Here is a 23961-nt window from a genome sequence, read left to right on the forward strand (position 1 = left end):
TGCGGTAGTACACGTAAAAGAACACCAGAGGGGGCTAAATCCTTTAGTACGGGGGAATAACCTTGCTAATCAAGAGGCAAAGAGAGCAGCGCTATCAGCACTGGACTTGGATGATCCGATAGAGGACAGAAAGCAATGTGTTAATTGTAGAGATAATTACCTCCCCTGTTATGGTTGCTGGAAAGAATACGGAGTAAACGGTATAGAATGTGTATGTGAAAGACCAGGGTTTAAGTGGTGCTTTTTCCATGGAAAATCCTATGAACTTTTAAGTTTTACTGTTCAAGAACAAACAAAATTAAATCAAATGGGGATTAAACAGAAAACTAATAGAAAATGGGAACTCCCGGACGGCCGAGAAGTTCTCCCAAAACCCATAGCTACCAAGATAATGCAGCAATTCCATAAAAACACTCATTGGGGAACTCAGACATTAGTGGATCAATTTGCAACTAAATACATGTGCATTGGGATATATGATATAGCCAAACGAGTGATAGGAGAATGTCTCGTTTGTCAAAAAGTAAATAAACATCAAATAAGAAAACAAGTATATGGGGGGCGAAAATTGGCTCATAGACCTTTTGCAAGAATACAAATAGACTTTACTGAATTACCAAAGGTGGGGAGGTATAAATACCTATTAATAATTATAGATCATTTAACTCAATTCGTAGAAGCCTTTCCCACAGCCCGAGCCACAGCTCACACAGTAACAAGGATATTACTTGAAGAAATTATACCTCGGTATGGAGCAATAGAAGCAATAGACTCAGATAGAGGTCCACACTTTGTATCCAGAGTAGCCAAAGAGACTTTGGCTGCCCTGGGTACACAGTGGCAATACCATACTCCGTGGCACCCGCAGAGCTCAGGGAAAGTTGAACGTATGAACGGAGAAATAAAAAAACAACTTACCAAACTAATGTTAGAAACTAAAATGTCATGGGTAAAGTGTCTCCCTTTAGCCTTGTTAAATATCAGAACTCAACCCCGAACTGATGTAGGCATTTCTCCCTTTGAAATGCTATATGGGATGCCCTATGATTTAGAAATACCACCGGATCACCCCCAACTTGAAGAATTAAAGATAAAGTCCTACCTGATACAACTAATGGCAAGGAGAAAACAACTACAGGCTCGGGGGATGGTAGTACAAAGGCCTCCATTGGATGTGGCCATACATCAAATCCAACCAGGAGATAAAATACTAATCAAATCATGGAAAGAATCTTCTTTGACCCCCCGTTGGGAAGGACCCTATGTTACTCTTATCACTACAGAAACTGCTGTTCGGACTACTGAGAAGGGGTGGACACACGCAAGCCGAGTAAAGGGACCTATACAGGATCCGGCCTGGAAAGTGACCAGCCCTCCTGAGGATCTACGAGTCACCCTTCGGAAAACCTGAAAGAACTCTCTACACATTGTGAGATAAGAACCTACGAAGGACTCAATGAGTGAAACCCTGATATTTTTGTCCAATTGAAACTTATATTTGTTTTCCTTTTATATGCATAAAGTGTAAAGTGTAATGTATGTAAAGAAGGCTGGGGGATTCATAATGCACATGGAATAAATCTTCGGTCTAGTTGTAATCAGTGTTATTAACGAGAACAGCAATTAACTAATCAGACCCTAAAACTGGAGATTCTAAAACTTGGTAGAAAATATTTACTAAAGAGAGTGCACTCACTCTAATTGACCTACTCAATAACACTCTCAGATCCTAAGGGTGATCTGTAGAAAGCACATCCTCTGGGTCCCCTGTCGTGAACCCGAGGTCAAAGATAAAAACTGGGAAACCTATGTGTCTCGGAGTAGAGACAAATGTACCCCTGAAGAATACGGCTGCTGCCGAAAAGATGGAACACCCTGCTACTCTAAGCAACAGAGTAGGCAGAGGAGGCAAAGACATATCAAAGTGGGGAAAACTTTACTGCCCTACTCTGAAGAAAAAAAGACCTCTGAGGGAGAAGGACCAGACGAGAGTGTCAGACACCCCGATACAAAAGAGACTAAGAAAAAATATACAAATCTATAGAATCCCGTCAGCCTTCTATTGGAACTATTGGATAGTCTGACTAGGTGTATTAGCTACAATGAATACACTACCAAGATGGGCTAGAACGACTAACCAATCCCACCAACCTTTTGAACATACCCTAACTAATCAAATTATATGGCCTTGGACAGATGCTTATTATGGACATACAGGAAGTATGGATGCAGATTTGTATGGGACAGAGTTAACAACTACCATACTAAGCAATAACCTAACACTCCAAACATATAAATGGGAGAATTCATCCCATACCTGGACAGCTAAAAAAGGAGATAAAATACAGATAGGCTGCAGAGTATTCAATGTAAATGTGATAATAATTCGGCACCCTTTAATTCAAACCGTCCGTCAGCCCCCTTTTACTCAAATCGTTATCAGAGACAAAACGGAATCTAAAATAGCTCAAACCCGTTGTGAGTCGGAAACCTGTTGGTATGCATTTACTGCAACCCAACCGGTGTCCATAGTTTGTTTGGAAGGGACCAGGTCAGGAGATCAAACTATATCTTTCCGATTTCCATTGAATATACAGGAGGAAACTACAACAATCACAACCCACGCTCCCAAAGAGACTACTCAGACTACTCATACTGTTCCAACACAACCAACAATCGTGCTTAGCCCAAGAATTTTTAAAATTGAACCATATGCAATTAGAAATACAGGTAAACAACAAATGCTGTTTAACCCGGCGTGGTCTCTCAAACAAGTTGAATTGTTAATACAAAATAATGTTTCAAATATTCAGCCAGCATGTTCACCTTTCCTAAAGACTTCTTACGAGGGATGGACAACCTGGCTGCAAAAACAAACTCCTCACACAAAAAGAACGCAGAGAGACTTAACCGGTACTTTGGGAACAAGATTGGGAGTTTTAAACAGTATTAATTCGGAGGTGATAATGAACAAATTGACTACCTCAATTAGTGATTTAACTAATATACAAAGACCTTTGCGATCTTCCTTATTGGCTTTGGGGGCTAACCAGTGGCTGTTGTCGAATATATTACCAAAAGGGGAAAAGGTAAATATAAAGGATCATGAATTGATTACAGATACACTCAGTGTACTCCAAAATAACCTCTCTTTAGCTCTCAGCTGCATCCAGGCTCAAATATGGATGCAGTCGATAGCTACCTCAATTATAAGAGAAGGTGAAGAAGGTATTCTTCCTACTGAAATTCGAAGAATAATTTGGGACAGTACTACTAATTTTGAAAAGAAACTCCAATCCTGGTGGAACCTGGTAAACTTTACCTATGACCCCATCACAAACACAGCTACTACCTTTATACTCACTATTTACAATACCACCATATACCAAATTTATCCTATCATTGCATTAGAGCTGAATCACAACGGAACCATACTCTATCCTTCTGAGCATAGAGTATGGGCCCGAAAGGTAAACGAAAAATGGCAAACTGTCAATCTAGAGTCCTGCATTGTACGGGAACAACAAGGATTCATTTGTGAAGGCAATGCAATTGAGACACAAGATATTTGTTTAGATACCGAACAAAATATTTATCACTTTGAGGTCCATCCCAATGAAAATCCTAAAACAGTACTTATATATATTGGCGAAGGTTGTGTATGTTTGAGGACGGTTTGTGAATTCTTAACCGTAGACAAGATCATAATAGAGACAAAAAATTATTCAAATCTCTGTGTTTGCAACTTCACAAAGGTAATCGGATGTGACTTTTCCTATTTAACCCCGGTCACGTCTTACCAACTCCTGCAATCCAATTATACATTAATACATAATCTACAACCTACACCCATTGGAATGAACCTCACTTTGGTTAAACAGTTACTTCAACACAAAGACTTAGTTAGAATTTTAGAGAAAGTTAGAGAAAACGGACAGAAAACTCTAATAACTGTTCATCACAATGTGGAAGAAATACACCGAATCTTGGAAAGAGCAAAAAAGAATGCAAAACATAACTGGTGGGACACCCTTTTTGGATGGTCACCTACTGCTACAGGCATCTTGAACAAGTTGTGTCACCCCATTGTGGTTCTCTTGATATTAATCTTAATCAGTTTGACTTTGTCAATAATATTATATGTCATAACTTGGAGAATGATGCAACGGGTAACATATCTAATGTCTGTCACCCGTCCAATACTCATTAAAGCCAAAACCAATCAATTAGATGATAACTTTAAATTGAAAAAAACTCTCCTGTTAAGTCAACAAGAATTGCAACGATTTGATGAACAAAATAATAAAAAGAAAAAGGGGGGATTGTGATAGACAGTAAACTGTTTGTTCATCAAATTCCATTGAAGATACTGGGAGCTCGTGACATGTTATTCCATAAACTATGTTGGCCTAAGCTTAATCTTAACTATTACACTGTGTAACGACTAACTGACTGTAAGTGCTTATCTAAGTTGAAATGCTGAAGCAAGGACTCCTACTAGGCAAAAGACTGAAAAGAGGGAGAAAGGGAAGAAGGACAAAGGGGAGAAAGACAAAGGGAAGAAGAAGAAGAAAAAAAAAAAGGGGGTAGTGTCTATATTCTGTAAGATATAAACAAAGACTTTGTGAGCCACTCTCAGGAAAGTAGGAAATACGAGAAGCTGGTGACGTGAGGAAGACCCGGATGGAGCGACCCCCTAGCTGCAAAGTGCGCAGACGCAGGATACACCTCTCAGAGAGACCCGATAACGGAAGGCGGAGGATATAAAAAGACGGACCCTCGGGAAGTGGGTGCGCGCCGTTGGTGGAGCAGGGACTCCCCGGCCGCCCAGCGCTGTTTTGCTTATTGCCGCTTGCTAAAATAAATAATTGAAATTTAATTTGTCCTAACTTGCATCATTTTGGCAAGATAGTCTATAACAGTGGAGAGCTCAGGTCAGGTGGTGGAGAGCTGAGCGCAGGTGGTGGAGAGCGGTGCGCAGGCGGTGGAGAGCAGAGCGCAGGCCGTGGAGAGCGGAGCGCAGGCGGTGGAGAGCGGAGCGCAGGCGGCGGAGAGCGGAGCACAGGCAGTGGAGAGATGAGGTCAGGCGGTGGAGAACTCGGCTCTGGTTGAGAGCTGAGCTCAGGTGGTGGAGAGCTCAGGTCAGGTGGTGGAGAGCTGAGCGCAGGTGGTGGAGAGCGGTGCGCAGGTGGTGGAGAGCAGAGCGCAGTCCGTGGACAGCGGAGCGCAGGCGGTGGAGAGCGGAGCGCAGGCGGCGGAGAGCGGAGCACAGGCAGTGGAGAGATGAGGTCAGGCGGTGGAGAACTCGGGTCTGGTTGAGAGCTGAGCTCAGGTGGTAGAGAGCTGAGCGCAGGCGGTGAAGATCTGAGTTCAGGCGGTGGAGAGCTAAGCTCTGGTCGAGAGCTGAGTGCAGGCAGTGGAGAGCTCAGTTCTGGTGGAGAGCTGAGCGGAGGTGGTGGAGAGCTCAGTTCTGGTGGAGAGCTGAGCGGAGGCGGTGGAGAGCTGAGCGCAGGTGGTGGAGAGCAGAGCGCAGGCGGTGGAGAGCTGAGATCAGGCGGTGGAGAGCTGAGCGCAGGCGGTGAAGCGCTGTTCTGAGGTGGTGGAGAGCTCAGTTCTGGTGGAGAGCTGAGCGGAGGCGGTGGAGAGCTCAGTTCTGGTGGAGAGCTGAGCGGAGGCGGTGGAGAGCTGAGCGCAGGTGATGGAGAGCGGTGCGCAGGCGGTGGAGAGCAGAGCGCAGGCGGTGGAGAGCTGAGATCAGGCGGTGGAGAGCTGAGCTCTGGTCGAGAGTTAAGTGCAGGCGGTGGAGAGCTGAGCTCAGGCGGTGGAGAGCTGAGCGCAGGCGGTGAAGAGCTGTTCTGAGGTGGTGGAGAGCTCAGTTCTGGTGGAGACCTGAGCGGAGGCGGTGGAGAGCTCAGTTCTGGTGGAGAGCTGAGCGGAGGCGGTGGAGAGCTGAGCGCAGGTGATGGAGAGCGGTGCGCAGGCGGTGGAGAGCAGAGCGCAGGCGGTGGAGAGCTGAGATCAGGCAGTGCACAGTTCAGCCCACCTGAGCTCAGTTCTGGTGGAGAGCTGAGCACAGGCGGTGGAGAGCGGAGCGCAGGCGGCGGAGAGCGGAGCACAGGCAGTGGAGAGATGAGGTCAGGCGGTGGAGAACTCAGGTCTGGTTGAGAGCTGAGCTCAGGTGGTAGAGAGCTGAGCGCAGGCGGTGAAGAGCTGAGTTCAGGCGGTGGAGAGCTAAGCTCTGGTGGAGAGCTGAGTGCAGGCAGTGCACAGTTCAGCCCACCTGAGCTCAGTTCTGGTGGAGAGCTGAGCGGAGGCGGTGGAGAGCTGAGCGGAGGCGGTGGAGAGCTCACACGGTTTAGACCTCAGCGCAGGCGGTTGAGAGCTGAGTGCAGGCAGTGGAGAGCTTAGTTCTGGTGGAGGGCTGAGCGGAGGCGGTGGAGAGCTGAGCGCAGGCGGTGGAGAGCTCAGTTCTGGTGGAGAGCTGAGATCACGCGGTGGAGAGCTGTGCGCAGGCGGTGGAGAGCTGAGCACAGGCGGCGGAGAGCGGAGCACAGGCCGTGGAGAGCGGAGCGCAGGCGGTGGAGAGCGGAGCGCAGGCGGCGGAGAGCGGAGCACAGGAGGTGGAGAGATGAGGTCAAGCGGTGGAGGACTCGGCTCTGGTTGAGAGCTGAGCTCAGGTGGTGGAGAGCTCAGGTCAGGTGGTGGAGAGCTGATCTCAGGTAGTGGAGAGCTGAGGTGAGGCGGTGGAGAGCTTAGGTCACGCGGTGGAGAGCTGAGCTCTGGTCGAGAGCTGAGCGCAGGCCGTGGAGAGCTCACTTCTGGTGGAGAGCTGAGCTGAGCTGAGGCGGTGGAGAGATGAGCGGAGGCGGTGGAGAGCTGAGCGCAGTCGTTGGAGAGCTGTGCTCAGGCGGTGTAGAGCTCAGCTCCGGTCGACAGCTGAGCGCAGGCGGTGGAGAGCGGAGTATAGGCGGTGGAGAGTGGAGCACAGGCGGTGGAGAGCTCATGCGGTTTAGAGCTCAGCACAGGCTGTGGAGAGCTGAGGTCAGGCGGTGGAGAGCTGAGCGCAGGCGGTGGAGAGCTGACTTCTGGTCGAGAGCTGAGCTCAGGGGGTGGAGAGCTGAGCGCAGGCAGTGGAGAGCGGCGTGCAGGCGGTGGAGAGTGGAACACAGGCAGTGAAGAGCTGAGGTCAGGCGGTGGAGAACTCGGCTCTGATTGAGAGCTGAACTCAGGCGGTGCTGAGCTGAGCGCAGGCGTTGGAGAGCTGTGCTGAGGCAGTGGAGAGCTCAGCTCTGGTCAAGAGCTGAGCTCAGGCAGTGGAGAGATCAGCTCTGGTCGAGAGCTCAGCACAGGCGTTGGAGAGCTGTGCTGAGGCGGTGTAGAGCATAGCTCTGGTCGAGAGCTGTGCTGAGGCAGTGTAGAGCTCAGCTCTGGTTGAGAGCTGAGCTCAGGTGGTGGAGAGCTCAGGTCAGGTGGTGGAGAGCTGAGCGCAGGTGGTGGAGAGCGGTGCGCAGGCGGTGGAGAGCAGAGCGCAGGCCGTGGACAGCGGAGCGCAGGCGGTGGAGAGCGGAGCGCAGGCGGCGGAGAGCGGAGCACAGGCAGTGGAGAGATGAGGTCAGGCGGTGGAGAACTCGGCTCTGGTTGAGAGCTGAGCTCAGGTGGTGGAGAGCTCAGGTCAGGTGGTGGAGAGCTGAGCGCAGGTGGTGGAGAGCGGTGCGCAGGCGGTGGAGAGCAGAGCGCAGTCCGTGGAGAGCGGAGCGCAGGCGGTGGAGAGCGGAGCGCAGGCGGCGGAGAGCTGAGCGCAGGCGGTGGAGAGCTCAGTTCTGGTGGAGAGCTGAGATCACGCGGTGGAGAGCTGTGCGCAGGCGGTGGAGAGCTGAGCACAGGCGGCGGAGAGCGGAGCGCAGGCCGTGGAGAGCGGAGCGCAGGCGGTGGAGAGCGGAGCGCAGGCGGAGGAGAGCGGAGCACAGGAGGTGGAGAGATGAGGTCAAGCGGTGGAGGACTCGGCTCTGGTTGAGAGCTGAGCTCAGGTGGTGGAGAGCTCAGGTCAGGTGGAGAGCTGAGATCACGCGGTGGAGAGCTGTGCGCAGGCGGTGGAGAGCTGAGCACAGGCGGCGGAGAGCGGAGCGCAGGCCGTGGAGAGCGGAGCGCAGGCGGTGGAGAGCTCAGTTCTGGTGGAGAGCTGAGATCACGCGGTGGAGAGCTGTGCGCAGGCGGTGGAGAGCTGAGCACAGGCGGCGGAGAGCGGAGCGCAGGCCGTGGAGAGCGGAGCGCAGGCGGTGGAGAGCGGAGCGCAGGCGGCGGAGAGCGGAGCACAGGAGGTGGAGAGATGAGGTCAAGCGGTGGAGGACTCGGCTCTGGTTGAGAGCTGAGCTCAGGTGGTGGAGAGCTCAGGTCAGGTGGTGGAGAGCTGAGCTCAGGCAGTGGAGAGCTGAGGTGAGGCGGTGGAGAGCTTAGGTCACGCGGTGGAGAGCTGAGCTCTGGTCGAGAGCTGAGCGCAGGCCGTGGAGAGCTCACTTCTGGTGGAGAGCTGAGCTGAGCTGAGGCGGTGGAGAGATGAGCGGAGGCGGTGGAGAGCTGAGCGCAGTCGTTGGAGAGCTGTGCTCAGGCGGTGTAGAGCTCAGCTCCGGTCGACAGCTGAGCGCAGGCGGTGGAGAGCGGAGTATAGGCGGTGGAGAGTGGAGCACAGGCGGTGGAGAGCTCATGCGGTTTAGAGCTCAGCACAGGCTGTGGAGAGCTGAGGTCAGGCGGTGGAGAGCTGAGCGCAGGCGGTGGAGAGCTGACTTCTGGTCGAGAGCTGAGCTCAGGCGGTGGAGAGCTGAGCGCAGGCAGTGGAGAGCGGCGTGCAGGCGGTGGAGAGTGGAACACAGGCAGTGAAGAGCTGAGGTCAGGCAGTGGAGAACTCGGCTCTGGTTGAGAGCTGAACTCAGGCGGTGGTGAGCTGAGCGCAGGCGTTGGAGAGCTGTGCTGAGGCAGTGGAGAGCTCAGCTCTGGTCAAGAGCTGAGCTCAGGCAGTGGAGAGATCAGCTCTGGTCGAGAGCTCAGCACAGGCGTTGGAGAGCTGTGCTGAGGCGGTGTAGAGCATAGCTCTGGTCGAGAGCTGTGCTGAGGCAGTGTAGAGCTCAGCTCTGGTTGAGAGCTGAGCTCAGGTGGTGGAGAGCTCAGGTCAGGTGGTGGAGAGCTGAGCGCAGGTGGTGGAGAGCGGTGCGTAGGCGGTGGAGAGCAGCGCGCAGGCCGTGGACAGCGGAGCGCAGGCGGCGGAGAGCGGAGCGCAGGCGGCGGAGAGCGGAGCACAGGCAGTGGAGAGATGAGGTCAGGCGGTGGAGAACTCGGCTCTGGTTGAGAGCTGAGCTCAGGTGGTGGAGAGCTCAGGTCAGGTGGTGGAGAGCTGAGCGCAGGTGGTGGAGAGCGGTGCGCAGGCGGTGGAGAGCAGAGCGCAGTCCGTGGACAGCGGAGCGCAGGCGGTGGAGAGCGGAGTGCAGGCGGCGGAGAGCGGAGCACAGGCAGTGGAGAGATGAGGTCAGGCGGTGGAGAACTCGGGTCTGGTTGAGAGCTGAGCTCAGGTGGTAGAGAGCTGAGCACAGGCGGTGAAGATCTGAGTTCAGGCGGTGGAGAGCTAAGCTCTGGTCGAGAGCTGAGTGCAGGCAGTGGAGAGCTCAGTTCTGGTGGAGAGCTGAGAGGAGGCGGTGGAGAGTTGAGATCAGGCGGTGGAGACCAGAGCTCTGGTCGAGAGTTAAGTGCAGGCGGTGGAGAGCTGAGCTCAGGCGGTGGAGAGCTGAGCGCAGGCGGTGAAGAGCTGTTCTGAGGTGGTGGAGAGCTCAGCTCTGGTCGAGAGCGGAGCGCAGTTGTAGGAGAGCAGCGTGCAGGCGGTGAAGAGCTGAGCGCAGGCGGTGGAGACCTGAGCGCAGGCGGTGGAGAGCTCAGGTCTGGTCGAGAGCTGAGATCAGGCGGTGGAGAGCTGAGCGCAGGTGGTGGAGAGCGGTGCGCAGGCGGTGGAGAGCAGAGCGCAGGCGGTGGAGAGCTGAGCACAGGCGGTGGAGAGCGGAGCGCAGGCGGCGGAGAGCGGAGCACAGGCAGTGGAGAGATGAGGTCAGGCGGTGGAGAACTCGGGTCTGGTTGAGAGCTGAGCTCAGGTGGTAGAGAGCTGAGCGCAGGCGGTGAAGAGCTGAGTTCAGGCGGTGGAGAGCTAAGCTCTGGTGGAGAGCTGAGTGCAGGCAGTGCACAGTTCAGCCCACCTGAGCTCAGTTCTGGTGGAGAGCTGAGCGGAGGCGGTGGAGAGCTGAGCGGAGGCGGTGGAGAGCTCACATGGTTTAGACCTCAGCGCAGGCGGTTGAGAGCTGAGCGGAGGCGGTGGAGAGCTCACATGGTTTAGACCTCAGCGCAGGCGGTTGAGAGCTGAGTGCAGGCAGTGGAGAGCTTAGTTCTGGTGGAGAGCTGAGCGCAGGCGGTGGAGAGCTGAGCGCAGGCGGTGGAGAGCTCAGTTCTGGTGGAGAGCTGAGATCACGCGGTGGAGAGCTGTGCGCAGGCGGTGGAGAGCTGAGCACAGGCGGCGGAGAGCGGAGCACAGGCCGTGGAGAGCGGAGCGCAGGCGGTGGAGAGCGGAGCGCAGGCGGCGGAGAGCGGAGCACAGGAGGTGGAGAGATGAGGTCAAGCGGTGGAGGACTCGGCTCTGGTTGAGAGCTGAGCTCAGGTGGTGGAGAGCTCAGGTCAGGTGGTGGAGAGCTGAGCTCAGGCAGTGGAGAGCTGAGGTGAGGCGGTGGAGAGCTTAGGTCACGCGGTGGAGAGCTGAGCTCTGGTCGAGAGCTGAGCGCAGGCCGTGGAGAGCTCACTTCTGGTGGAGAGCTGAGCTGAGCTGAGGCGGTGGAGAGATGAGCGGAGGCGGTGGAGAGCTGAGCGCAGTCGTTGGAGAGCTGTGCTCAGGCGGTGTAGAGCTCAGCTCCGGTCGACAGCTGAGCGCAGGCGGTGGAGAGCGGAGTATAGGCGGTGGAGAGTGGAGCACAGGCGGTGGAGAGCTCATGCGGTTTAGAGCTCAGCACAGGCTGTGGAGAGCTGAGGTCAGGCGGTGGAGAGCTGAGCGCAGGCGGTGGAGAGCTGACTTCTGGTCGAGAGCTGAGCTCAGGCGGTGGAGAGCTGAGCGCAGGCAGTGGAGAGCGGCGTGCAGGCGGCGGAGAGTGGAACACAGGCAGTGAAGAGCTGAGGTCAGGCGGTGGAGAACTCGGCTCTGGTTGAGAGCTGAACTCAGGCGGTGGTGAGCTGAGCGCAGGCGTTGGACAGCTGTGCTGAGGCAGTGGAGAGCTCAGCTCTGGTCAAGAGCTGAGCTCAGGCAGTGGAGAGATCAGCTCTGGTCGAGAGCTCAGCACAGGCGTTGGAGAGCTGTGCTGAGGCGGTGTAGAGCATAGCTCTGGTCGAGAGCTGTGCTGAGGCGGTGTAGAGCATAGCTCTGGTCGAGAGCTGTGCTGAGGCGGTGTAGAGCTCAGCTCTGGTTGAGAGCTGAGCTCAGGTGGTGGAGAGCTCAGGTCAGGTGGTGGAGAGCTGAGCGCAGGTGGTGGAGAGCTCAGGTCAGGTGGTGGAGAGCTGAGCGCAGGTGGTGGAGAGCGGTGCGCAGGCGGTGGAGAGCAGAGCGCAGGCCGTGGACAGCGGAGCGCAGGCGGTGGAGAGCGGAGCGCAGGCGGCGGAGAGCGGAGCACAGGCAGTGGAGAGATGAGGTCAGGCGGTGGAGAACTCGGCTCTGGTTGAGAGCTGAGCTCAGGTGGTGGAGAGCTCAGGTCAGGTGGTGGAGAGCTTAGCGCAGGTGGTGGAGAGCGGTGCGCAGGCGGTGGAGAGCAGAGCGCAGTCCGTGGACAGCGGAGCGCAGGCGGTGGAGAGCGGAGCGCAGGTGGCGGAGAGCGGAGCACAGGCAGTGGAGAGATGAGGTCAGGCGGTGGAGAACTCGGGTCTGGTTGAGAGCTGAGCTCAGGTGGTAGAGAGCTGAGCACAGGCGGTGAAGATCTGAGTTCAGGCGGTGGAGAGCTAAGCTCTGGTCGAGAGCTGAGTGCAGGCAGTGGAGAGCTCAGTTCTGGTGGAGAGCTGAGTGCAGGCGGTGGAGAGCTCAGTTCTGGTGGAGAGCTGAGATCAGGCGGTGGAGAGCTGAGCTCTGGTCGAGAGTTAAGTGCAGGCGGTGGAGAGCTGAGCTCAGGCGGTGGAGAGCTGAGCGCAGGCGGTGAAGAGCTGTTCTGAGGTGGTGGAGAGCTCAGTTCTGGTGGAGAGCTGAGCGGAGGCGGTGGAGAGCTCAGTACTGGTGGAGAGCTGAGTGGAGGCGGTGGAGAGCTGAGCGCAGGTGGTGGAGAGCGGTGCGCAGGCGGTGGAGAGCAGAGCGCAGGCGGTGGAGAGCTGAGATCAGGCGGTGGAGAGCTGAGTTCTGGTCGAGAGTTAAGTGCAGGCGGTGGAGAGCTGAGCTCAGGCGGTGGAGAGCTGAGCGCAGGCGGTGAAGAGCTGTTCTGAGGTGGTGGAGAGCTCAGCTCTGGTCGAGAGCGGAGCGCAGTTGTAGGAGAGCAGCGTGCAGGCGGTGAAGAGCTGAGCGCAGGCGGTGGAGAGCTCAGGTCTGGTCGAGAGCTGAGATCAGGCGGTGGAGAGCTGAGCGCAGGTGGTGGAGAGCGGTGCGCAGGCGGTGGAGAGCAGAGCGCAGGCGGTGGAGAGCTGAGCACAGGCGGTGGAGAGCGGAGCGCAGGCGGCGGAGAGCGGAGCACAGGCAGTGGAGAGATGAGGTCAGGCGGTGGAGAACTCAGGTCTGGCTGAGAGCTGAGCTCAGGTGGTAGAGAGCTGAGCGCAGGCGGTGAAGAGCTGAGTTCAGGCGGTGGAGAGCTAAGCTCTGGTGGAGAGCTGAGTGCAGGCAGTGCACAGTTCAGCCCACCTGAGCTCAGTTCTGGTGGAGAGCTGAGCGGAGGCGGTGGAGAGCTGAGCGGAGGCGGTGGAGAGCTCACACGGTTTAGACCTCAGCGCAGGCGGTTGAGAGCTGAGTGCAGGCAGTGGAGAGCTTAGTTCTGGTGGAGGGCTGAGCGGAGGCGGTGGAGAGCTGAGCGCAGGCGGTGGAGAGCTCAGTTCTGGTGGAGAGCTGAGATCACGCGGTGGAGAGCTGTGCGCAGGCGGTGGAGAGCTGAGCACAGGCGGCGGAGAGCGGAGCGCAGGCCGTGGAGAGCGGAGCGCAGGCGGTGGAGAGCGGAGCGCAGGCGGCGGAGAGCGGAGCACAGGAGGTGGAGAGATGAGGTCAAGCGGTGGAGGACTCGGCTCTGGTTGAGAGCTGAGCTCAGGTGGTGGAGACCTTAGGTCAGGTGGAGAGCTGAGATCACGCGGTGGAGAGCTGTGCGCAGGCGGTGGAGAGCTGAGCACAGGCGGCGGAGAGCGGAGCGCAGGCCGTGGAGAGCGGAGCGCAGGCGGTGGAGAGCTCAGTTCTGGTGGAGAGCTGAGATCACGCGGTGGAGAGCTGTGCGCAGGCGGTGGAGAGCTGAGCACAGGCGGCGGAGAGCGGAGCGCAGGCCGTGGAGAGCGGAGCGCAGGCGGTGGAGAGCGGAGCGCAGGCGGCGGAGAGCGGAGCACAGGAGGTGGAGAGATGAGGTCAAGCGGTGGAGGACTCGGCTCTGGTTGAGAGCTGAGCTCAGGTGGTGGAGAGCTCAGGTCAGGTGGTGGAGAGCTGAGCTCAGGCAGTGGAGAGCTGAGGTGAGGCGGTGGAGAGCTTAGGTCACGCGGTGGAGAGCTGAGCTCTGGTCGAGAGCTGAGCGCAGGCCGTGGAGAGCTCACTTCTGGTGGAGAGCTGAGCTGAGCTGAGGCGGTGGAGAGATGAGCGGAGGCGGTGGAGAGCTGAGCGCAGTCGTTGGAGAGCTGTGCTCAGGCGGTGTAGAGCTCAGCTCCGGTCGACAGCTGAGCGCAGGCGGTGGAGAGCGGAGTATAGGTGGTGGAGAGTGGAGCACAGGCGGTGGAGAGCTCATGCGGTTTAGAGCTCAGCACAGGCTGTGGAGAGCTGAGGTCAGGCGGTGGAGAGCTGAGCGCAGGCGGTGGAGAGCTGACTTCTGGTCGAGAGCTGAGCTCAGGCGGTGGAGAGCTGAGCGCAGGCAGTGGAGAGCGGCGTGCAGGCGGTGGAGAGTGGAACACAGGCAGTGAAGAGCTGAGGTCAGGCGGTGGAGAACTCGGCTCTGGTTGAGAGCTGAACTCAGGCGGTGGTGAGCTGAGCGCAGGCGTTGGACAGCTGTGCTGAGGCAGTGGAGAGCTCAGCTCTGGTCAAGAGCTGAGCTCAGGCAGTGGAGAGATCAGCTCTGGTCGAGAGCTCAGCACAGGCGTTGGAGAGCTGTGCTGAGGCGGTGTAGAGCATAGCTCTGGTCGAGAGCTGTGCTGAGGCAGTGTAGAGCTCAGCTCTGGTTGAGAGCTGAGCTCAGGTGGTGGAGAGCTCAGGTCAGGTGGTGGAGAGCTGAGCGCAGGTGGTGGAGAGCGGTGCGTAGGCGGTGGAGAGCAGCGCGCAGGCCGTGGACAGCGGAGCGCAGGCGGTGGAGAGCGGAGCGCAGGCGGCGGAGAGCGGAGCACAGGCAGTGGAGAGATGAGGTCAGGCGGTGGAGAACTCGGCTCTGGTTGAGAGCTGAGCTCAGGTGGTGGAGAGCTCAGGTCAGGTGGTGGTGACCTGAGCGCAGCGGTGGAGAGCGGAGCGCAGGCGGCGGAGAGCGGAGCACAGGCAGTGGAGAGATGAGGTCAGGCGGTGGAGAACTCGGGTCTGGTTGAGAGCTGAGCTCAGGTGGTAGAGAGCTGAGCACAGGCGGTGAAGATCTGAGTTCAGGCGGTGGAGAGCTAAGCTCTGGTCGAGAGCTGAGTGCAGGCAGTGGAGAGCTCAGTTCTGGTGGAGAGCTGAGCGGAGGCGGTGGAGAGCTCAGTTCTGGTGGAGAGCTGAGATCAGGCGGTGGAGAGCTGAGCGCACGTGGTAGAGAGCACAGCGCAGGCGGTGGAGAGTTGAGATCAGGCGGTGGAGACCAGAGCTCTGGTCGAGAGTTAAGTGCAGCCGGTGGAGAGCTGAGATCAGGCGGTGGAGAGCTGAGCGCAGGCGGTGAAGAGTTGTTCTGAGGTGGTGGAGAGCTCAGTTCTGGTGGAGAGCTGAGCGGAGGCGGTGGAGAGCTCAGTTCTGGTGGAGAGCTGAGCGGAGGCGGTGGAGAGCTGAGCGCAGGTGGTGGAGAGCGGTGCGCAGGCAGTGGAGAGCTGAGATCAGGCGGTGGAGAGCTGAGCTCTGGTCGAGAGTTAAGTGCAGGCGGTGGAGAGCTGAGCTCAGGCGGTGGAGAGCTGAGCGCAGGCGGTGAAGAGCTGTTCTGAGGTGGTGGAGAGCTCAGCTCTGGTCGAGAGCGGAGCGCAGTTGTAGGAGAGCAGCGTGCAGGCGGTGAAGAGCTGAGCGCAGGCGGTGGAGACCTGAGCGCAGGCGGTGGAGAGCTGAGCTCAGGCGGTGGAGAGCTCAGGTCTTGTCGAGAGCTGAGCTCAGGCGGTGGAGAGCTGAGCGCATGTGGTGGAGAGCGGTGCGCAGGCGGTGGAGAGCAGAGCGCAGGCGGTGGAGAGCTGAGCACAGGCGGTGGAGAGCGGAGCGCAGGCGGCGGAGAGCGGAGCACAGGCAGTGGAGAGATGAGGTCAGGCGGTGGAGAACTCGGGTCTGGTTGAGAGCTGAGCTCAGGTGGTAGAGAGCTGAGCGCAGGCGGTGAAGATCTGAGTTCAGGCGGTGGAGAGCTAAGCTCTGGTGGAGAGCTGAGTGCAGGCAGTGCACAGTTCAGCCCACCTGAGCTCAGTTCTGGTGGAGAGCTGAGCGGAGGCGGTGGAGAGCTGAGCGGAGGCGGTGGAGAGCTCACATGGTTTAGACCTCAGCGCAGGCGGTTGAGAGCTGAGCGGAGGCGGTGGAGAGCTCACATGGTTTAGACCTCAGCGCAGGCGGTTGAGAGCTGAGTGCAGGCAGTGGAGAGCTTAGTTCCGGTGGAGAGCTGAGCGCAGGCGGTGGAGAGCTGAGCGCAGGCGGTGGAGAGCTCAGTTCTGGTGGAGAGCTGAGATCACGCGGTGGAGAGCTGTGCGCAGGCGGTGGAGAGCTGAGCACAGGCGGCGGAGAGCGGAGCACAGGCCGTGGAGAGCGGAGCGCAGGCGGTGGAGAGCGGAGCGCAGGCGGTGGAGAGCGGAGCGCAGGCGGCGGAGAGCGGAGCACAGGAGGTGGAGAGATGAGGTCAAGCGGTGGAGGACTCGGCTCTGGTTGAGAGCTGAGCTCAGGTGGTGGAGAGCTCAGGTCAGGTGGTGGAGAGCTGAGCTCAGGCAGTGGAGAGCTGAGGTGAGGCGGTGGAGAGCTTAGGTCACTCGGTGGAGAGCTGAGCTCTGGTCGAGAGCTGAGCGCAGGCCGTGGAGAGCTCACTTCTGGTGGAGAGCTGAGCTGAGCTGAGGCGGTGGAGAGCTGAGCGCAGTCGTTGGAGAGCTGTGCTCAGGCGGTGTAGAGCTCAGCTCCGGTCGACAGCTGAGCGCAGGCGGTGGAGAGCGGAGTATAGGCGGTGGAGAGTGGAGCACAGGCGGTGGAGAGCTCATGCGGTTTAGAGCTCAGCACAGGCTGTGGAGAGCTGAGCTCAGGCGGTGGAGAGCTGAGCGCAGGCGGTGGACAGCTGACTTCTGGTCGAGAGCTGAGCTCCGGCGGTGGAGAGCTGAGCGCAGGCAGTGGAGAGCGGCGTGCAGGCGGTGGAGAGTGGAACACAGGCAGTGAAGAGCTGAGGTCAGGCGGTGGAGAACTCGGCTCTGGTTGAGAGCTGAACTCAGGCGGTGGTGAGCTGAGCGCAGGCGTTGGAGAGCTGTGCTGAGGCAGTGGAGAGCTCAGCTCTGGTGAAGAGCTGAGCTCAGGCAGTGGAGAGATCAGCTCTGATCGAGAGCTCAGCACAGGCGTTGGAGAGCTGTGCTGAGGCGGTGTAGAGCATAGCTCTGGTCGAGAGCTGTGCTGAGGCAGTGTAGAGCTCAGCTCTGGTTGAGAGCTGAGCTCAGGTGGTGGAGAGCTCAGGTCAGGTGGTGGAGAGCTGAGCGCAGGTGGTGGAGAGCGGAGCGCAGGCGGTGGAGAGATGAGGTCAGGCAGTGGAGAACTCGGGTCTGGTTGAGAGCTGAGCTCAGGTGGTAGAGAGCTGAGCACAGGCGGTGAAGATCTGAGTTCAGGCGGTGGAGAGCTAAGCTCTGGTCGAGAGCTGAGTGCAGGCAGTGGAGAGCTCAGTTCTGGTGGAGAGCTGAGCGGAGGCGGTGGAGAGCTCAGTTCTGGTGGAGAGCTGAGATCAGGCGATGCAGAGCTGAGCGCAGGTGGTGGAGAGCAGAGCGCAGGCGGTGGAGAGTTGAGATCAGGCGGTGGAGACCTGAGCTCTGGTCGAGAGTTAAGTGCAGGCGGTGGAGAGCTGAGCTCAGGCGGTGGAGAGCTGAGCGCAGGCGGTGAAGAGCTCAGTTCTGGTGGAGAGCTGAGCGGAGGCGGTGGAGAGCTGAGCGCAGGTGGTGGAGAGCGGTGCGCAGGCGGTGGAGAGCAGAGCGCAGGCGGTGGAGAGCTGAGATCAGGCGGTGGAGAGCTGAGTTCTGGTCGAGAGTTAAGTGCAGGCGGTGGAGAGCTGAGCTCAGGCGGTGGAGAGCTGAGCGCAGGCGGTGAAGAGCTGTTCTGAGGTGGTGGAGAGCTCAGCTCTGGTCAAGAGCGGAGCGCAGTTGTAGGAGAGCAGCGTGCAGGCGGTGAAGAGCTGAGCGCAGGCGGTGGAGAGCTCAGGTCTGGTCGAGAGCTGAGATCAGGCGGTGGGGAGCTGAGCGCACGTGGTGGAGAGCGGTGCGCAGGCGGTGGAGAGCAGAGCGCAGGCGGTGGAGAGCTGAGCACAGGCGGTGGAGAGCAGAGCGCAGGCGGCGGAGAGCGGAGCACAGGCAGTGGAGAGATGAGGTCAGGCGGTGGAGAACTCAGGTCTGGTTGAGAGCTGAGCTCAGGTGGTAGAGAGCTGAGCGCAGGCGGTGAAGAGCGGAGCGCAGGCGGCGGAGAGCGGAGCACAGGAGGTGGAGAGATGAGGTCAAGCGGTGGAGGACTCGGCTCTGGTTGAGAGCTGAGCTCAGGTGGTGGAGAGCTCAGGTCAGGTGGTGGAGAGCTCAGGTCAGGCGGTGGAGAGCTGAGGTGAGGCGGTGGAGAGCTTAGGTCACGCGGTGGAGAGCTGAGCTCTGGTCGAGAGCTGAGCGCAGGCCGTGGAGAGCTCACTTCTGGTGGAGAGCTGAGCTGAGCTGAGGCGGTGGAGAGATGAGCGGAGGCGGTGGAGAGCTGAGCGCAGTCGTTGGAGAGCTGTGCTCAGGCGGTGTAGAGCTCAGCTCCGGTCGACAGCTGAGCGCAGGCGGTGGAGAGCGGAGTATAGGCGGTGGAGAGTGGAGCACAGGCGGTGGAGAGCTCATGCGGTTTAGAGCTCAGCACAGGCTGTGGAGAGCTGAGCGCAGGCGGTGGAGAGCTGAGCGCAGGCGGTGGAGAGCTGTGCTCAGGCGGTGTAGAGCGCAGCTCTGGTCGACAGCTGAGCGCAGGCGTTGGAGAGCGGAGTATAGGCGGTGGAGAGTGAAGCACAGGCGGTGGAGAGCTCATGTGGTTTAGAGCTCAGCACAAGGCTGTGGAGAGCTGAGCTCATGCAGTGGAGAGCTGAGCGCAGGCAGTGGAGAGCTCACGTGGTTTAGAGCTCAGCGCAGGCGGTGGAGAGCTCAGTTCTGGTGGAGAGCTGAGATCAGGCGGTGGAGAGCTGAGCGCAGGTGGTGGAGAGCAGAGCGCAGGCGGTGGAGAGCTGAGATCAGGCGGTGGAGAGCTAAGCTCTGGTCGAGAGCTGAGTGCAGGCAGTGGAGAGCTCAGTTCTGGTGGAGAGCTGAGCGGAGGCGGTGGAGAGCTCAGTTCTGGTGGAGAGCTGAGATCAGGCGGTGGAGAGCTGAGCGCAGGTGGTGGAGAGTGGTGCGCAGGTGGTGGAGAGCAGAGCGCAGGCGGTGGAGAGCTGAGATCAGGCGGTGGAGAGCTGAGCTCTGGTCGAGAGTTAAGTGCAGGCGGTGGAGAGCTGAGCTCAGGCGGTGGAGAGCTGAGCACAGGCGGTGAAGACCTGTTCTGAGGTGGTGGAGCGCTCAGGTCTGGTCGAGAGCGGAGCGCAGTTGTAGGAGAGCAGCGTGCAGGCGGTGAAGAGCTGAGCGCCGGCGGTGGAGACCTGAGCGCAGGCGGTGGAGAGCTGAGCTCAGGCGGTGGAGAGCTCAGGTCTGGTCGAGAGCTGAGATCAGGCGGTGGAGAGCTGAGCGCAGGTGGTGGAGAGCAGAGCGCAGGCGGTGGAGAGCTGAGCACAGGCGGTGGAGAGCGGAGCGCAGGCGGCGGAGAGCGGAGCACAGGAGGTGGAGAGATGAGGTCAAGCGGTGGAGGACTCGGGTCTGGTTGAGAGCTGAGCTCAGGTGGTAGAGAGCTGAGCGCAGGCGGTGAAGAGCTGAGTTCAGGCGGTGGAGAGCTAAGCTCTGGTGGAGAGCTGAGTGCAGGCAGTGCACAGTTCAGCCCACCTGAGCTCAGTTCTGGTGGAGAGCTGAGCGGAGGCGGTGGAGAGCTGAGCGCAGTCGTTGGAGAGCTGTGCTCAGGCGGTGTAGAGCTCAGCTCCAGTCGACAGCTGAGCGCAGGCGGTGGAGAGCGGAGTATAGGCGGTGGAGAGTGGAGCACAGGCGGTGGAGAGCTCATGCGGTTTAGAGCTCAGCACAGGCTGTGGAGAGCTGAGCTCAGGCGGTGGAGAGCTGAGCGCAGGCGGTGGAGAGCTGACTTCTGGTCGAGAGCTGAGCTCAGGCGGTGGAGAGCTGAGCGCAGGCAGTGGAGAGCGGCGTGCAGGCGGTGGAGAGTGGAACACAGGCAGTGAAGAGCTGAGGTCAGGCGGTGGAGAACTCGGCTCTGGTTGAGAGCTGAACTCAGGCGGTGGTGAGCTGAGCGCAGGCGTTGGAGAGCTGTGCTGAGGCAGTGGAGAGCTCAGCTCTGGTCAAGAGCTGAGCTCAGGCAGTGGAGAGATCAGCTCTGGTCGAGAGCTCAGCACAGGCGTTGGAGAGCTGTGCTGAGGCGGTGTAGAGCATAGCTCTGGTCGAGAGCTGTGCTGAGGCAGTGTAGAGCTCAGCTCTGGTTGAGAGCTGAGCTCAGGTGGTGGAGAGCTCAGGTCAGGTGGTGGAGAGCTGAGCGCAGGTGGTGGAGAGCGGAGCGCAGGCGGTGGAGAGATGACGTCAGGCAGTGGAGAACTCGGGTCTGGTTGAGAGCTGAGCTCAGGTGGTAGAGAGCTGAGCACAGGCGGTGAAGATCTGAGTTCAGGCGGTGGAGAGCTAAGCTCTGGTCGAGAGCTGAGTGCAGGCAGTGGAGAGCTCAGTTCTGGTGGAGAGCTGAGCGGAGGCGGTGGAGAGCTCAGTTCTGGTGGAGAGCTGAGATCAGGCGATGCAGAGCTGAGCGCAGGTGGTGGAGAGCAGAGCGCAGGCGGTGGAGAGTTGAGATCAGGCGGTGGAGACCTGAGCTCTGGTCGAGAGTTAAGTGCAGGCGGTGGAGAGCTGAGCTCAGGCGGTGGAGAGCTGAGCGCAGGCGGTGAAGAGCTGTTCTGAGGTGGTGGAGAGCTCAGCTCTGGTCAAGAGCGGAGCGCAGTTGTAGGAGAGCAGCGTGCAGGCGGTGAAGAGCTGAGCGCAGGCGGTGGAGAGCTCAGGTCTGGTCGAGAGCTGAGATCAGGCGGTGGGGAGCTGAGCGCACGTGGTGGAGAGCGGTGCGCAGGCGGTGGAGAGCAGAGCGCAGGCGGTGGAGAGCTGAGCACAGGCGGTGGAGAGCAGAGCGCAGGCGGCGGAGAGCGGAGCACAGGCAGTGGAGAGATGAGGTCAGGCGGTGGAGAACTCAGGTCTGGTTGAGAGCTGAGCTCAGGTGGTAGAGAGCTGAGCGCAGGCGGTGAAGAGCGGAGCGCAGGCGGCAGAGAGCGGAGCACAGGAGGTGGAGAGATGAGGTCAAGCGGTGGAGGACTCGGCTCTGGTTGAGAGCTGAGCTCAGGTGGTGGAGAGCTCAGGTCAGGTGGTGGAGAGCTCAGGTCAGGCGGTGGAGAGCTGAGGTGAGGCGGTGGAGAGCTTAGGTCACGCGGTGGAGAGCTGAGCTCTGGTCGAGAGCTGAGCGCAGGCCGTGGAGAGCTCACTTCTGGTGGAGAGCTGAGCTGAGCTGAGGCGGTGGAGAGATGAGCGGAGGCGGTGGAGAGCTGAGCGCAGTCGTTGGAGAGCTGTGCTCAGGCGGTGTAGAGCTCAGCTCCGGTCGACAGCTGAGCGCAGGCGGTGGAGAGCGGAGTATAGGCGGTGGAGAGTGGAGCACAGGCGGTGGAGAGCTCATGCGGTTTAGAGCTCAGCACAGGCTGTGGAGAGCTGAGCGCAGGCGGTGGAGAGCTGAGCGCAGGCGGTGGAGAGCTGTGCTCAGGCGGTGTAGAGCGCAGCTCCGGTCGACAGCTGAGCGCAGGCGGTGGAGAGCGGAGTATAGGCGGTGGAGAGTGAAGCACAGGCGGTGGAGAGCTCATGTGGTTTAGAGCTCAGCACAAGGCTGTGGAGAGCTGAGGTCAGGCGGTGGAGAGCTGAGCGCAGGCGGTGGAGAGCTGACTTCTGGTCGAGAGCTGAGCTCAGGCGGTGGAGAGCTGAGCGCAGGCAGTGGAGAGCGGCGTGCAGGCGGTGGAGAGTGGAACACAGGCAGTGAAGAGCTGAGGTCAGGCGGTGGAGAACTCGGCTCTGGTTGAGAGCTGAACTCAGGCGGTGGTGAGCTGAGCGCAGGCGTTGGAGAGCTGTGCTGAGGCAGTGGAGAGCTCAGCTCTGGTCAAGAGCTGAGCTCAGGCAGTGGAGAGATCAGCTCTGGTCGAGAGCTCAGCACAGGCGTTGGAGAGCTGTGCTGAGGCGGTGTAGAGCATAGCTCTGGTCGAGAGCTGTGCTGAGGCAGTGTAGAGCTCAGCTCTGGTTGAGAGCTGAGCTCAGGTGGTGGAGAGCTCAGGTCAGGTGGTGGAGAGCTGAGCGCAGGTGGTGGAGAGCTCAGGTCAGGTGGTGGAGAGCTGAGCGCAGGTGGTGGAGAGCGGTGCGCAGGCGGTGGAGAGCAGAGCGCAGGCCGTGGACAGCGGAGCGCAGGCGGTGGAGAGCGGAGCGCAGGCGGCGGAGAGCGGAGCACAGGCAGTGGAGAGATGAGGTCAGGCGGTGGAGAACTCGGCTCTGGTTGAGAGCTGAGCTCAGGTGGTGGAGAGCTCAGGTCAGGTGGTGGAGAGCTTAGCGCAGGTGGTGGAGAGCGGTGCGCAGGCGGTGGAGAGCAGAGCGCAGTCCGTGGACAGCGGAGCGCAGGCGGTGGAGAGCGGAGCGCAGGTGGCGGAGAGCGGAGCACAGGCAGTGGAGAGATGAGGTCAGGCGGTGGAGAACTCGGGTCTGGTTGAGAGCTGAGCTCAGGTGGTAGAGAGCTGAGCACAGGCGGTGAAGATCTGAGTTCAGGCGGTGGAGAGCTAAGCTCTGGTCGAGAGCTGAGTGCAGGCAGTGGAGAGCTCAGTTCTGGTGGAGAGCTGAGTGCAGGCGGTGGAGAGCTCAGTTCTGGTGGAGAGCTGAGATCAGGCGGTGGAGAGCTGAGCTCTGGTCGAGAGTTAAGTGCAGGCGGTGGAGAGCTGAGCTCAGGCGGTGGAGAGCTGAGCGCAGGCGGTGAAGAGCTGTTCTGAGGTGGTGGAGAGCTCAGTTCTGGTGGAGAGCTGAGCGGAGGCGGTGGAGAGCTCAGTACTGGTGGAGAGCTGAGTGGAGGCGGTGGAGAGCTGAGCGCAGGTGGTGGAGAGCGGTGCGCAGGCGGTGGAGAGCAGAGCGCAGGCGGTGGAGAGCTGAGATCAGGCGGTGGAGAGCTGAGTTCTGGTCGAGAGTTAAGTGCAGGCGGTGGAGAGCTGAGCTCAGGCGGTGGACAGCTGAGCGCAGGCGGTGAAGAGCTGTTCTGAGGTGGTGGAGAGCTCAGCTCTGGTCGAGAGCGGAGCGCAGTTGTAGGAGAGCAGCGTGCAGGCGGTGAAGAGCTGAGCGCAGGCGGTGGAGAGCTCAGGTCTGGTCGAGAGCTGAGATCAGGCGGTGGAGAGCTGAGCGCAGGTGGTGGAGAGCGGTGCGCAGGCGGTGGAGAGCAGAGCGCAGGCGGTGGAGAGCTGAGCACAGGCGGTGGAGAGCGGAGCGCAGGCGGCGGAGAGCGGAGCACAGGCAGTGGAGAGATGAGGTCAGGCGGTGGAGAACTCAGGTCTGGCTGAGAGCTGAGCTCAGGTGGTAGAGAGCTGAGCGCAGGCGGTGAAGAGCTGAGTTCAGGCGGTGGAGAGCTAAGCTCTGGTGGAGAGCTGAGTGCAGGCAGTGCACAGTTCAGCCCACCTGAGCTCAGTTCTGGTGGAGAGCTGAGCGGAGGCGGTGGAGAGCTGAGCGGAGGCGGTGGAGAGCTCACACGGTTTAGACCTCAGCGCAGGCGGTTGAGAGCTGAGTGCAGGCAGTGGAGAGCTTAGTTCTGGTGGAGGGCTGAGCGGAGGCGGTGGAGAGCTGAGCGCAGGCGGTGGAGAGCTCAGTTCTGGTGGAGAGCTGAGATCACGCGGTGGAGAGCTGTGCGCAGGCGGTGGAGAGCTGAGCACAGGCGGCGGAGAGCGGAGCGCAGGCCGTGGAGAGCGGAGCGCAGGCGGTGGAGAGCGGAGCGCAGGCGGCGGAGAGCGGAGCACAGGAGGTGGAGAGATGAGGTCAAGCGGTGGAGGACTCGGCTCTGGTTGAGAGCTGAGCTCAGGTGGTGGAGAGCTCAGGTCAGGTGGAGAGCTGAGATCACGCGGTGGAGAGCTGTGCGCAGGCGGTGGAGAGCTGAGCACAGGCGGCGGAGAGCGGAGCGCAGGCCGTGGAGAGCGGAGCGCAGGCGGTGGAGAGCTCAGTTCTGGTGGAGAGCTGAGATCACGCGGTGGAGAGCTGTGCGCAGGCGGTGGAGAGCTGAGCACAGGCGGCGGA

Source organism: Strix aluco, chromosome W (genome assembly GCF_031877795.1).
Source record: "Strix aluco isolate bStrAlu1 chromosome W, bStrAlu1.hap1, whole genome shotgun sequence".
NCBI classification, from domain to species: domain Eukaryota; kingdom Metazoa; phylum Chordata; class Aves; order Strigiformes; family Strigidae; genus Strix; species Strix aluco.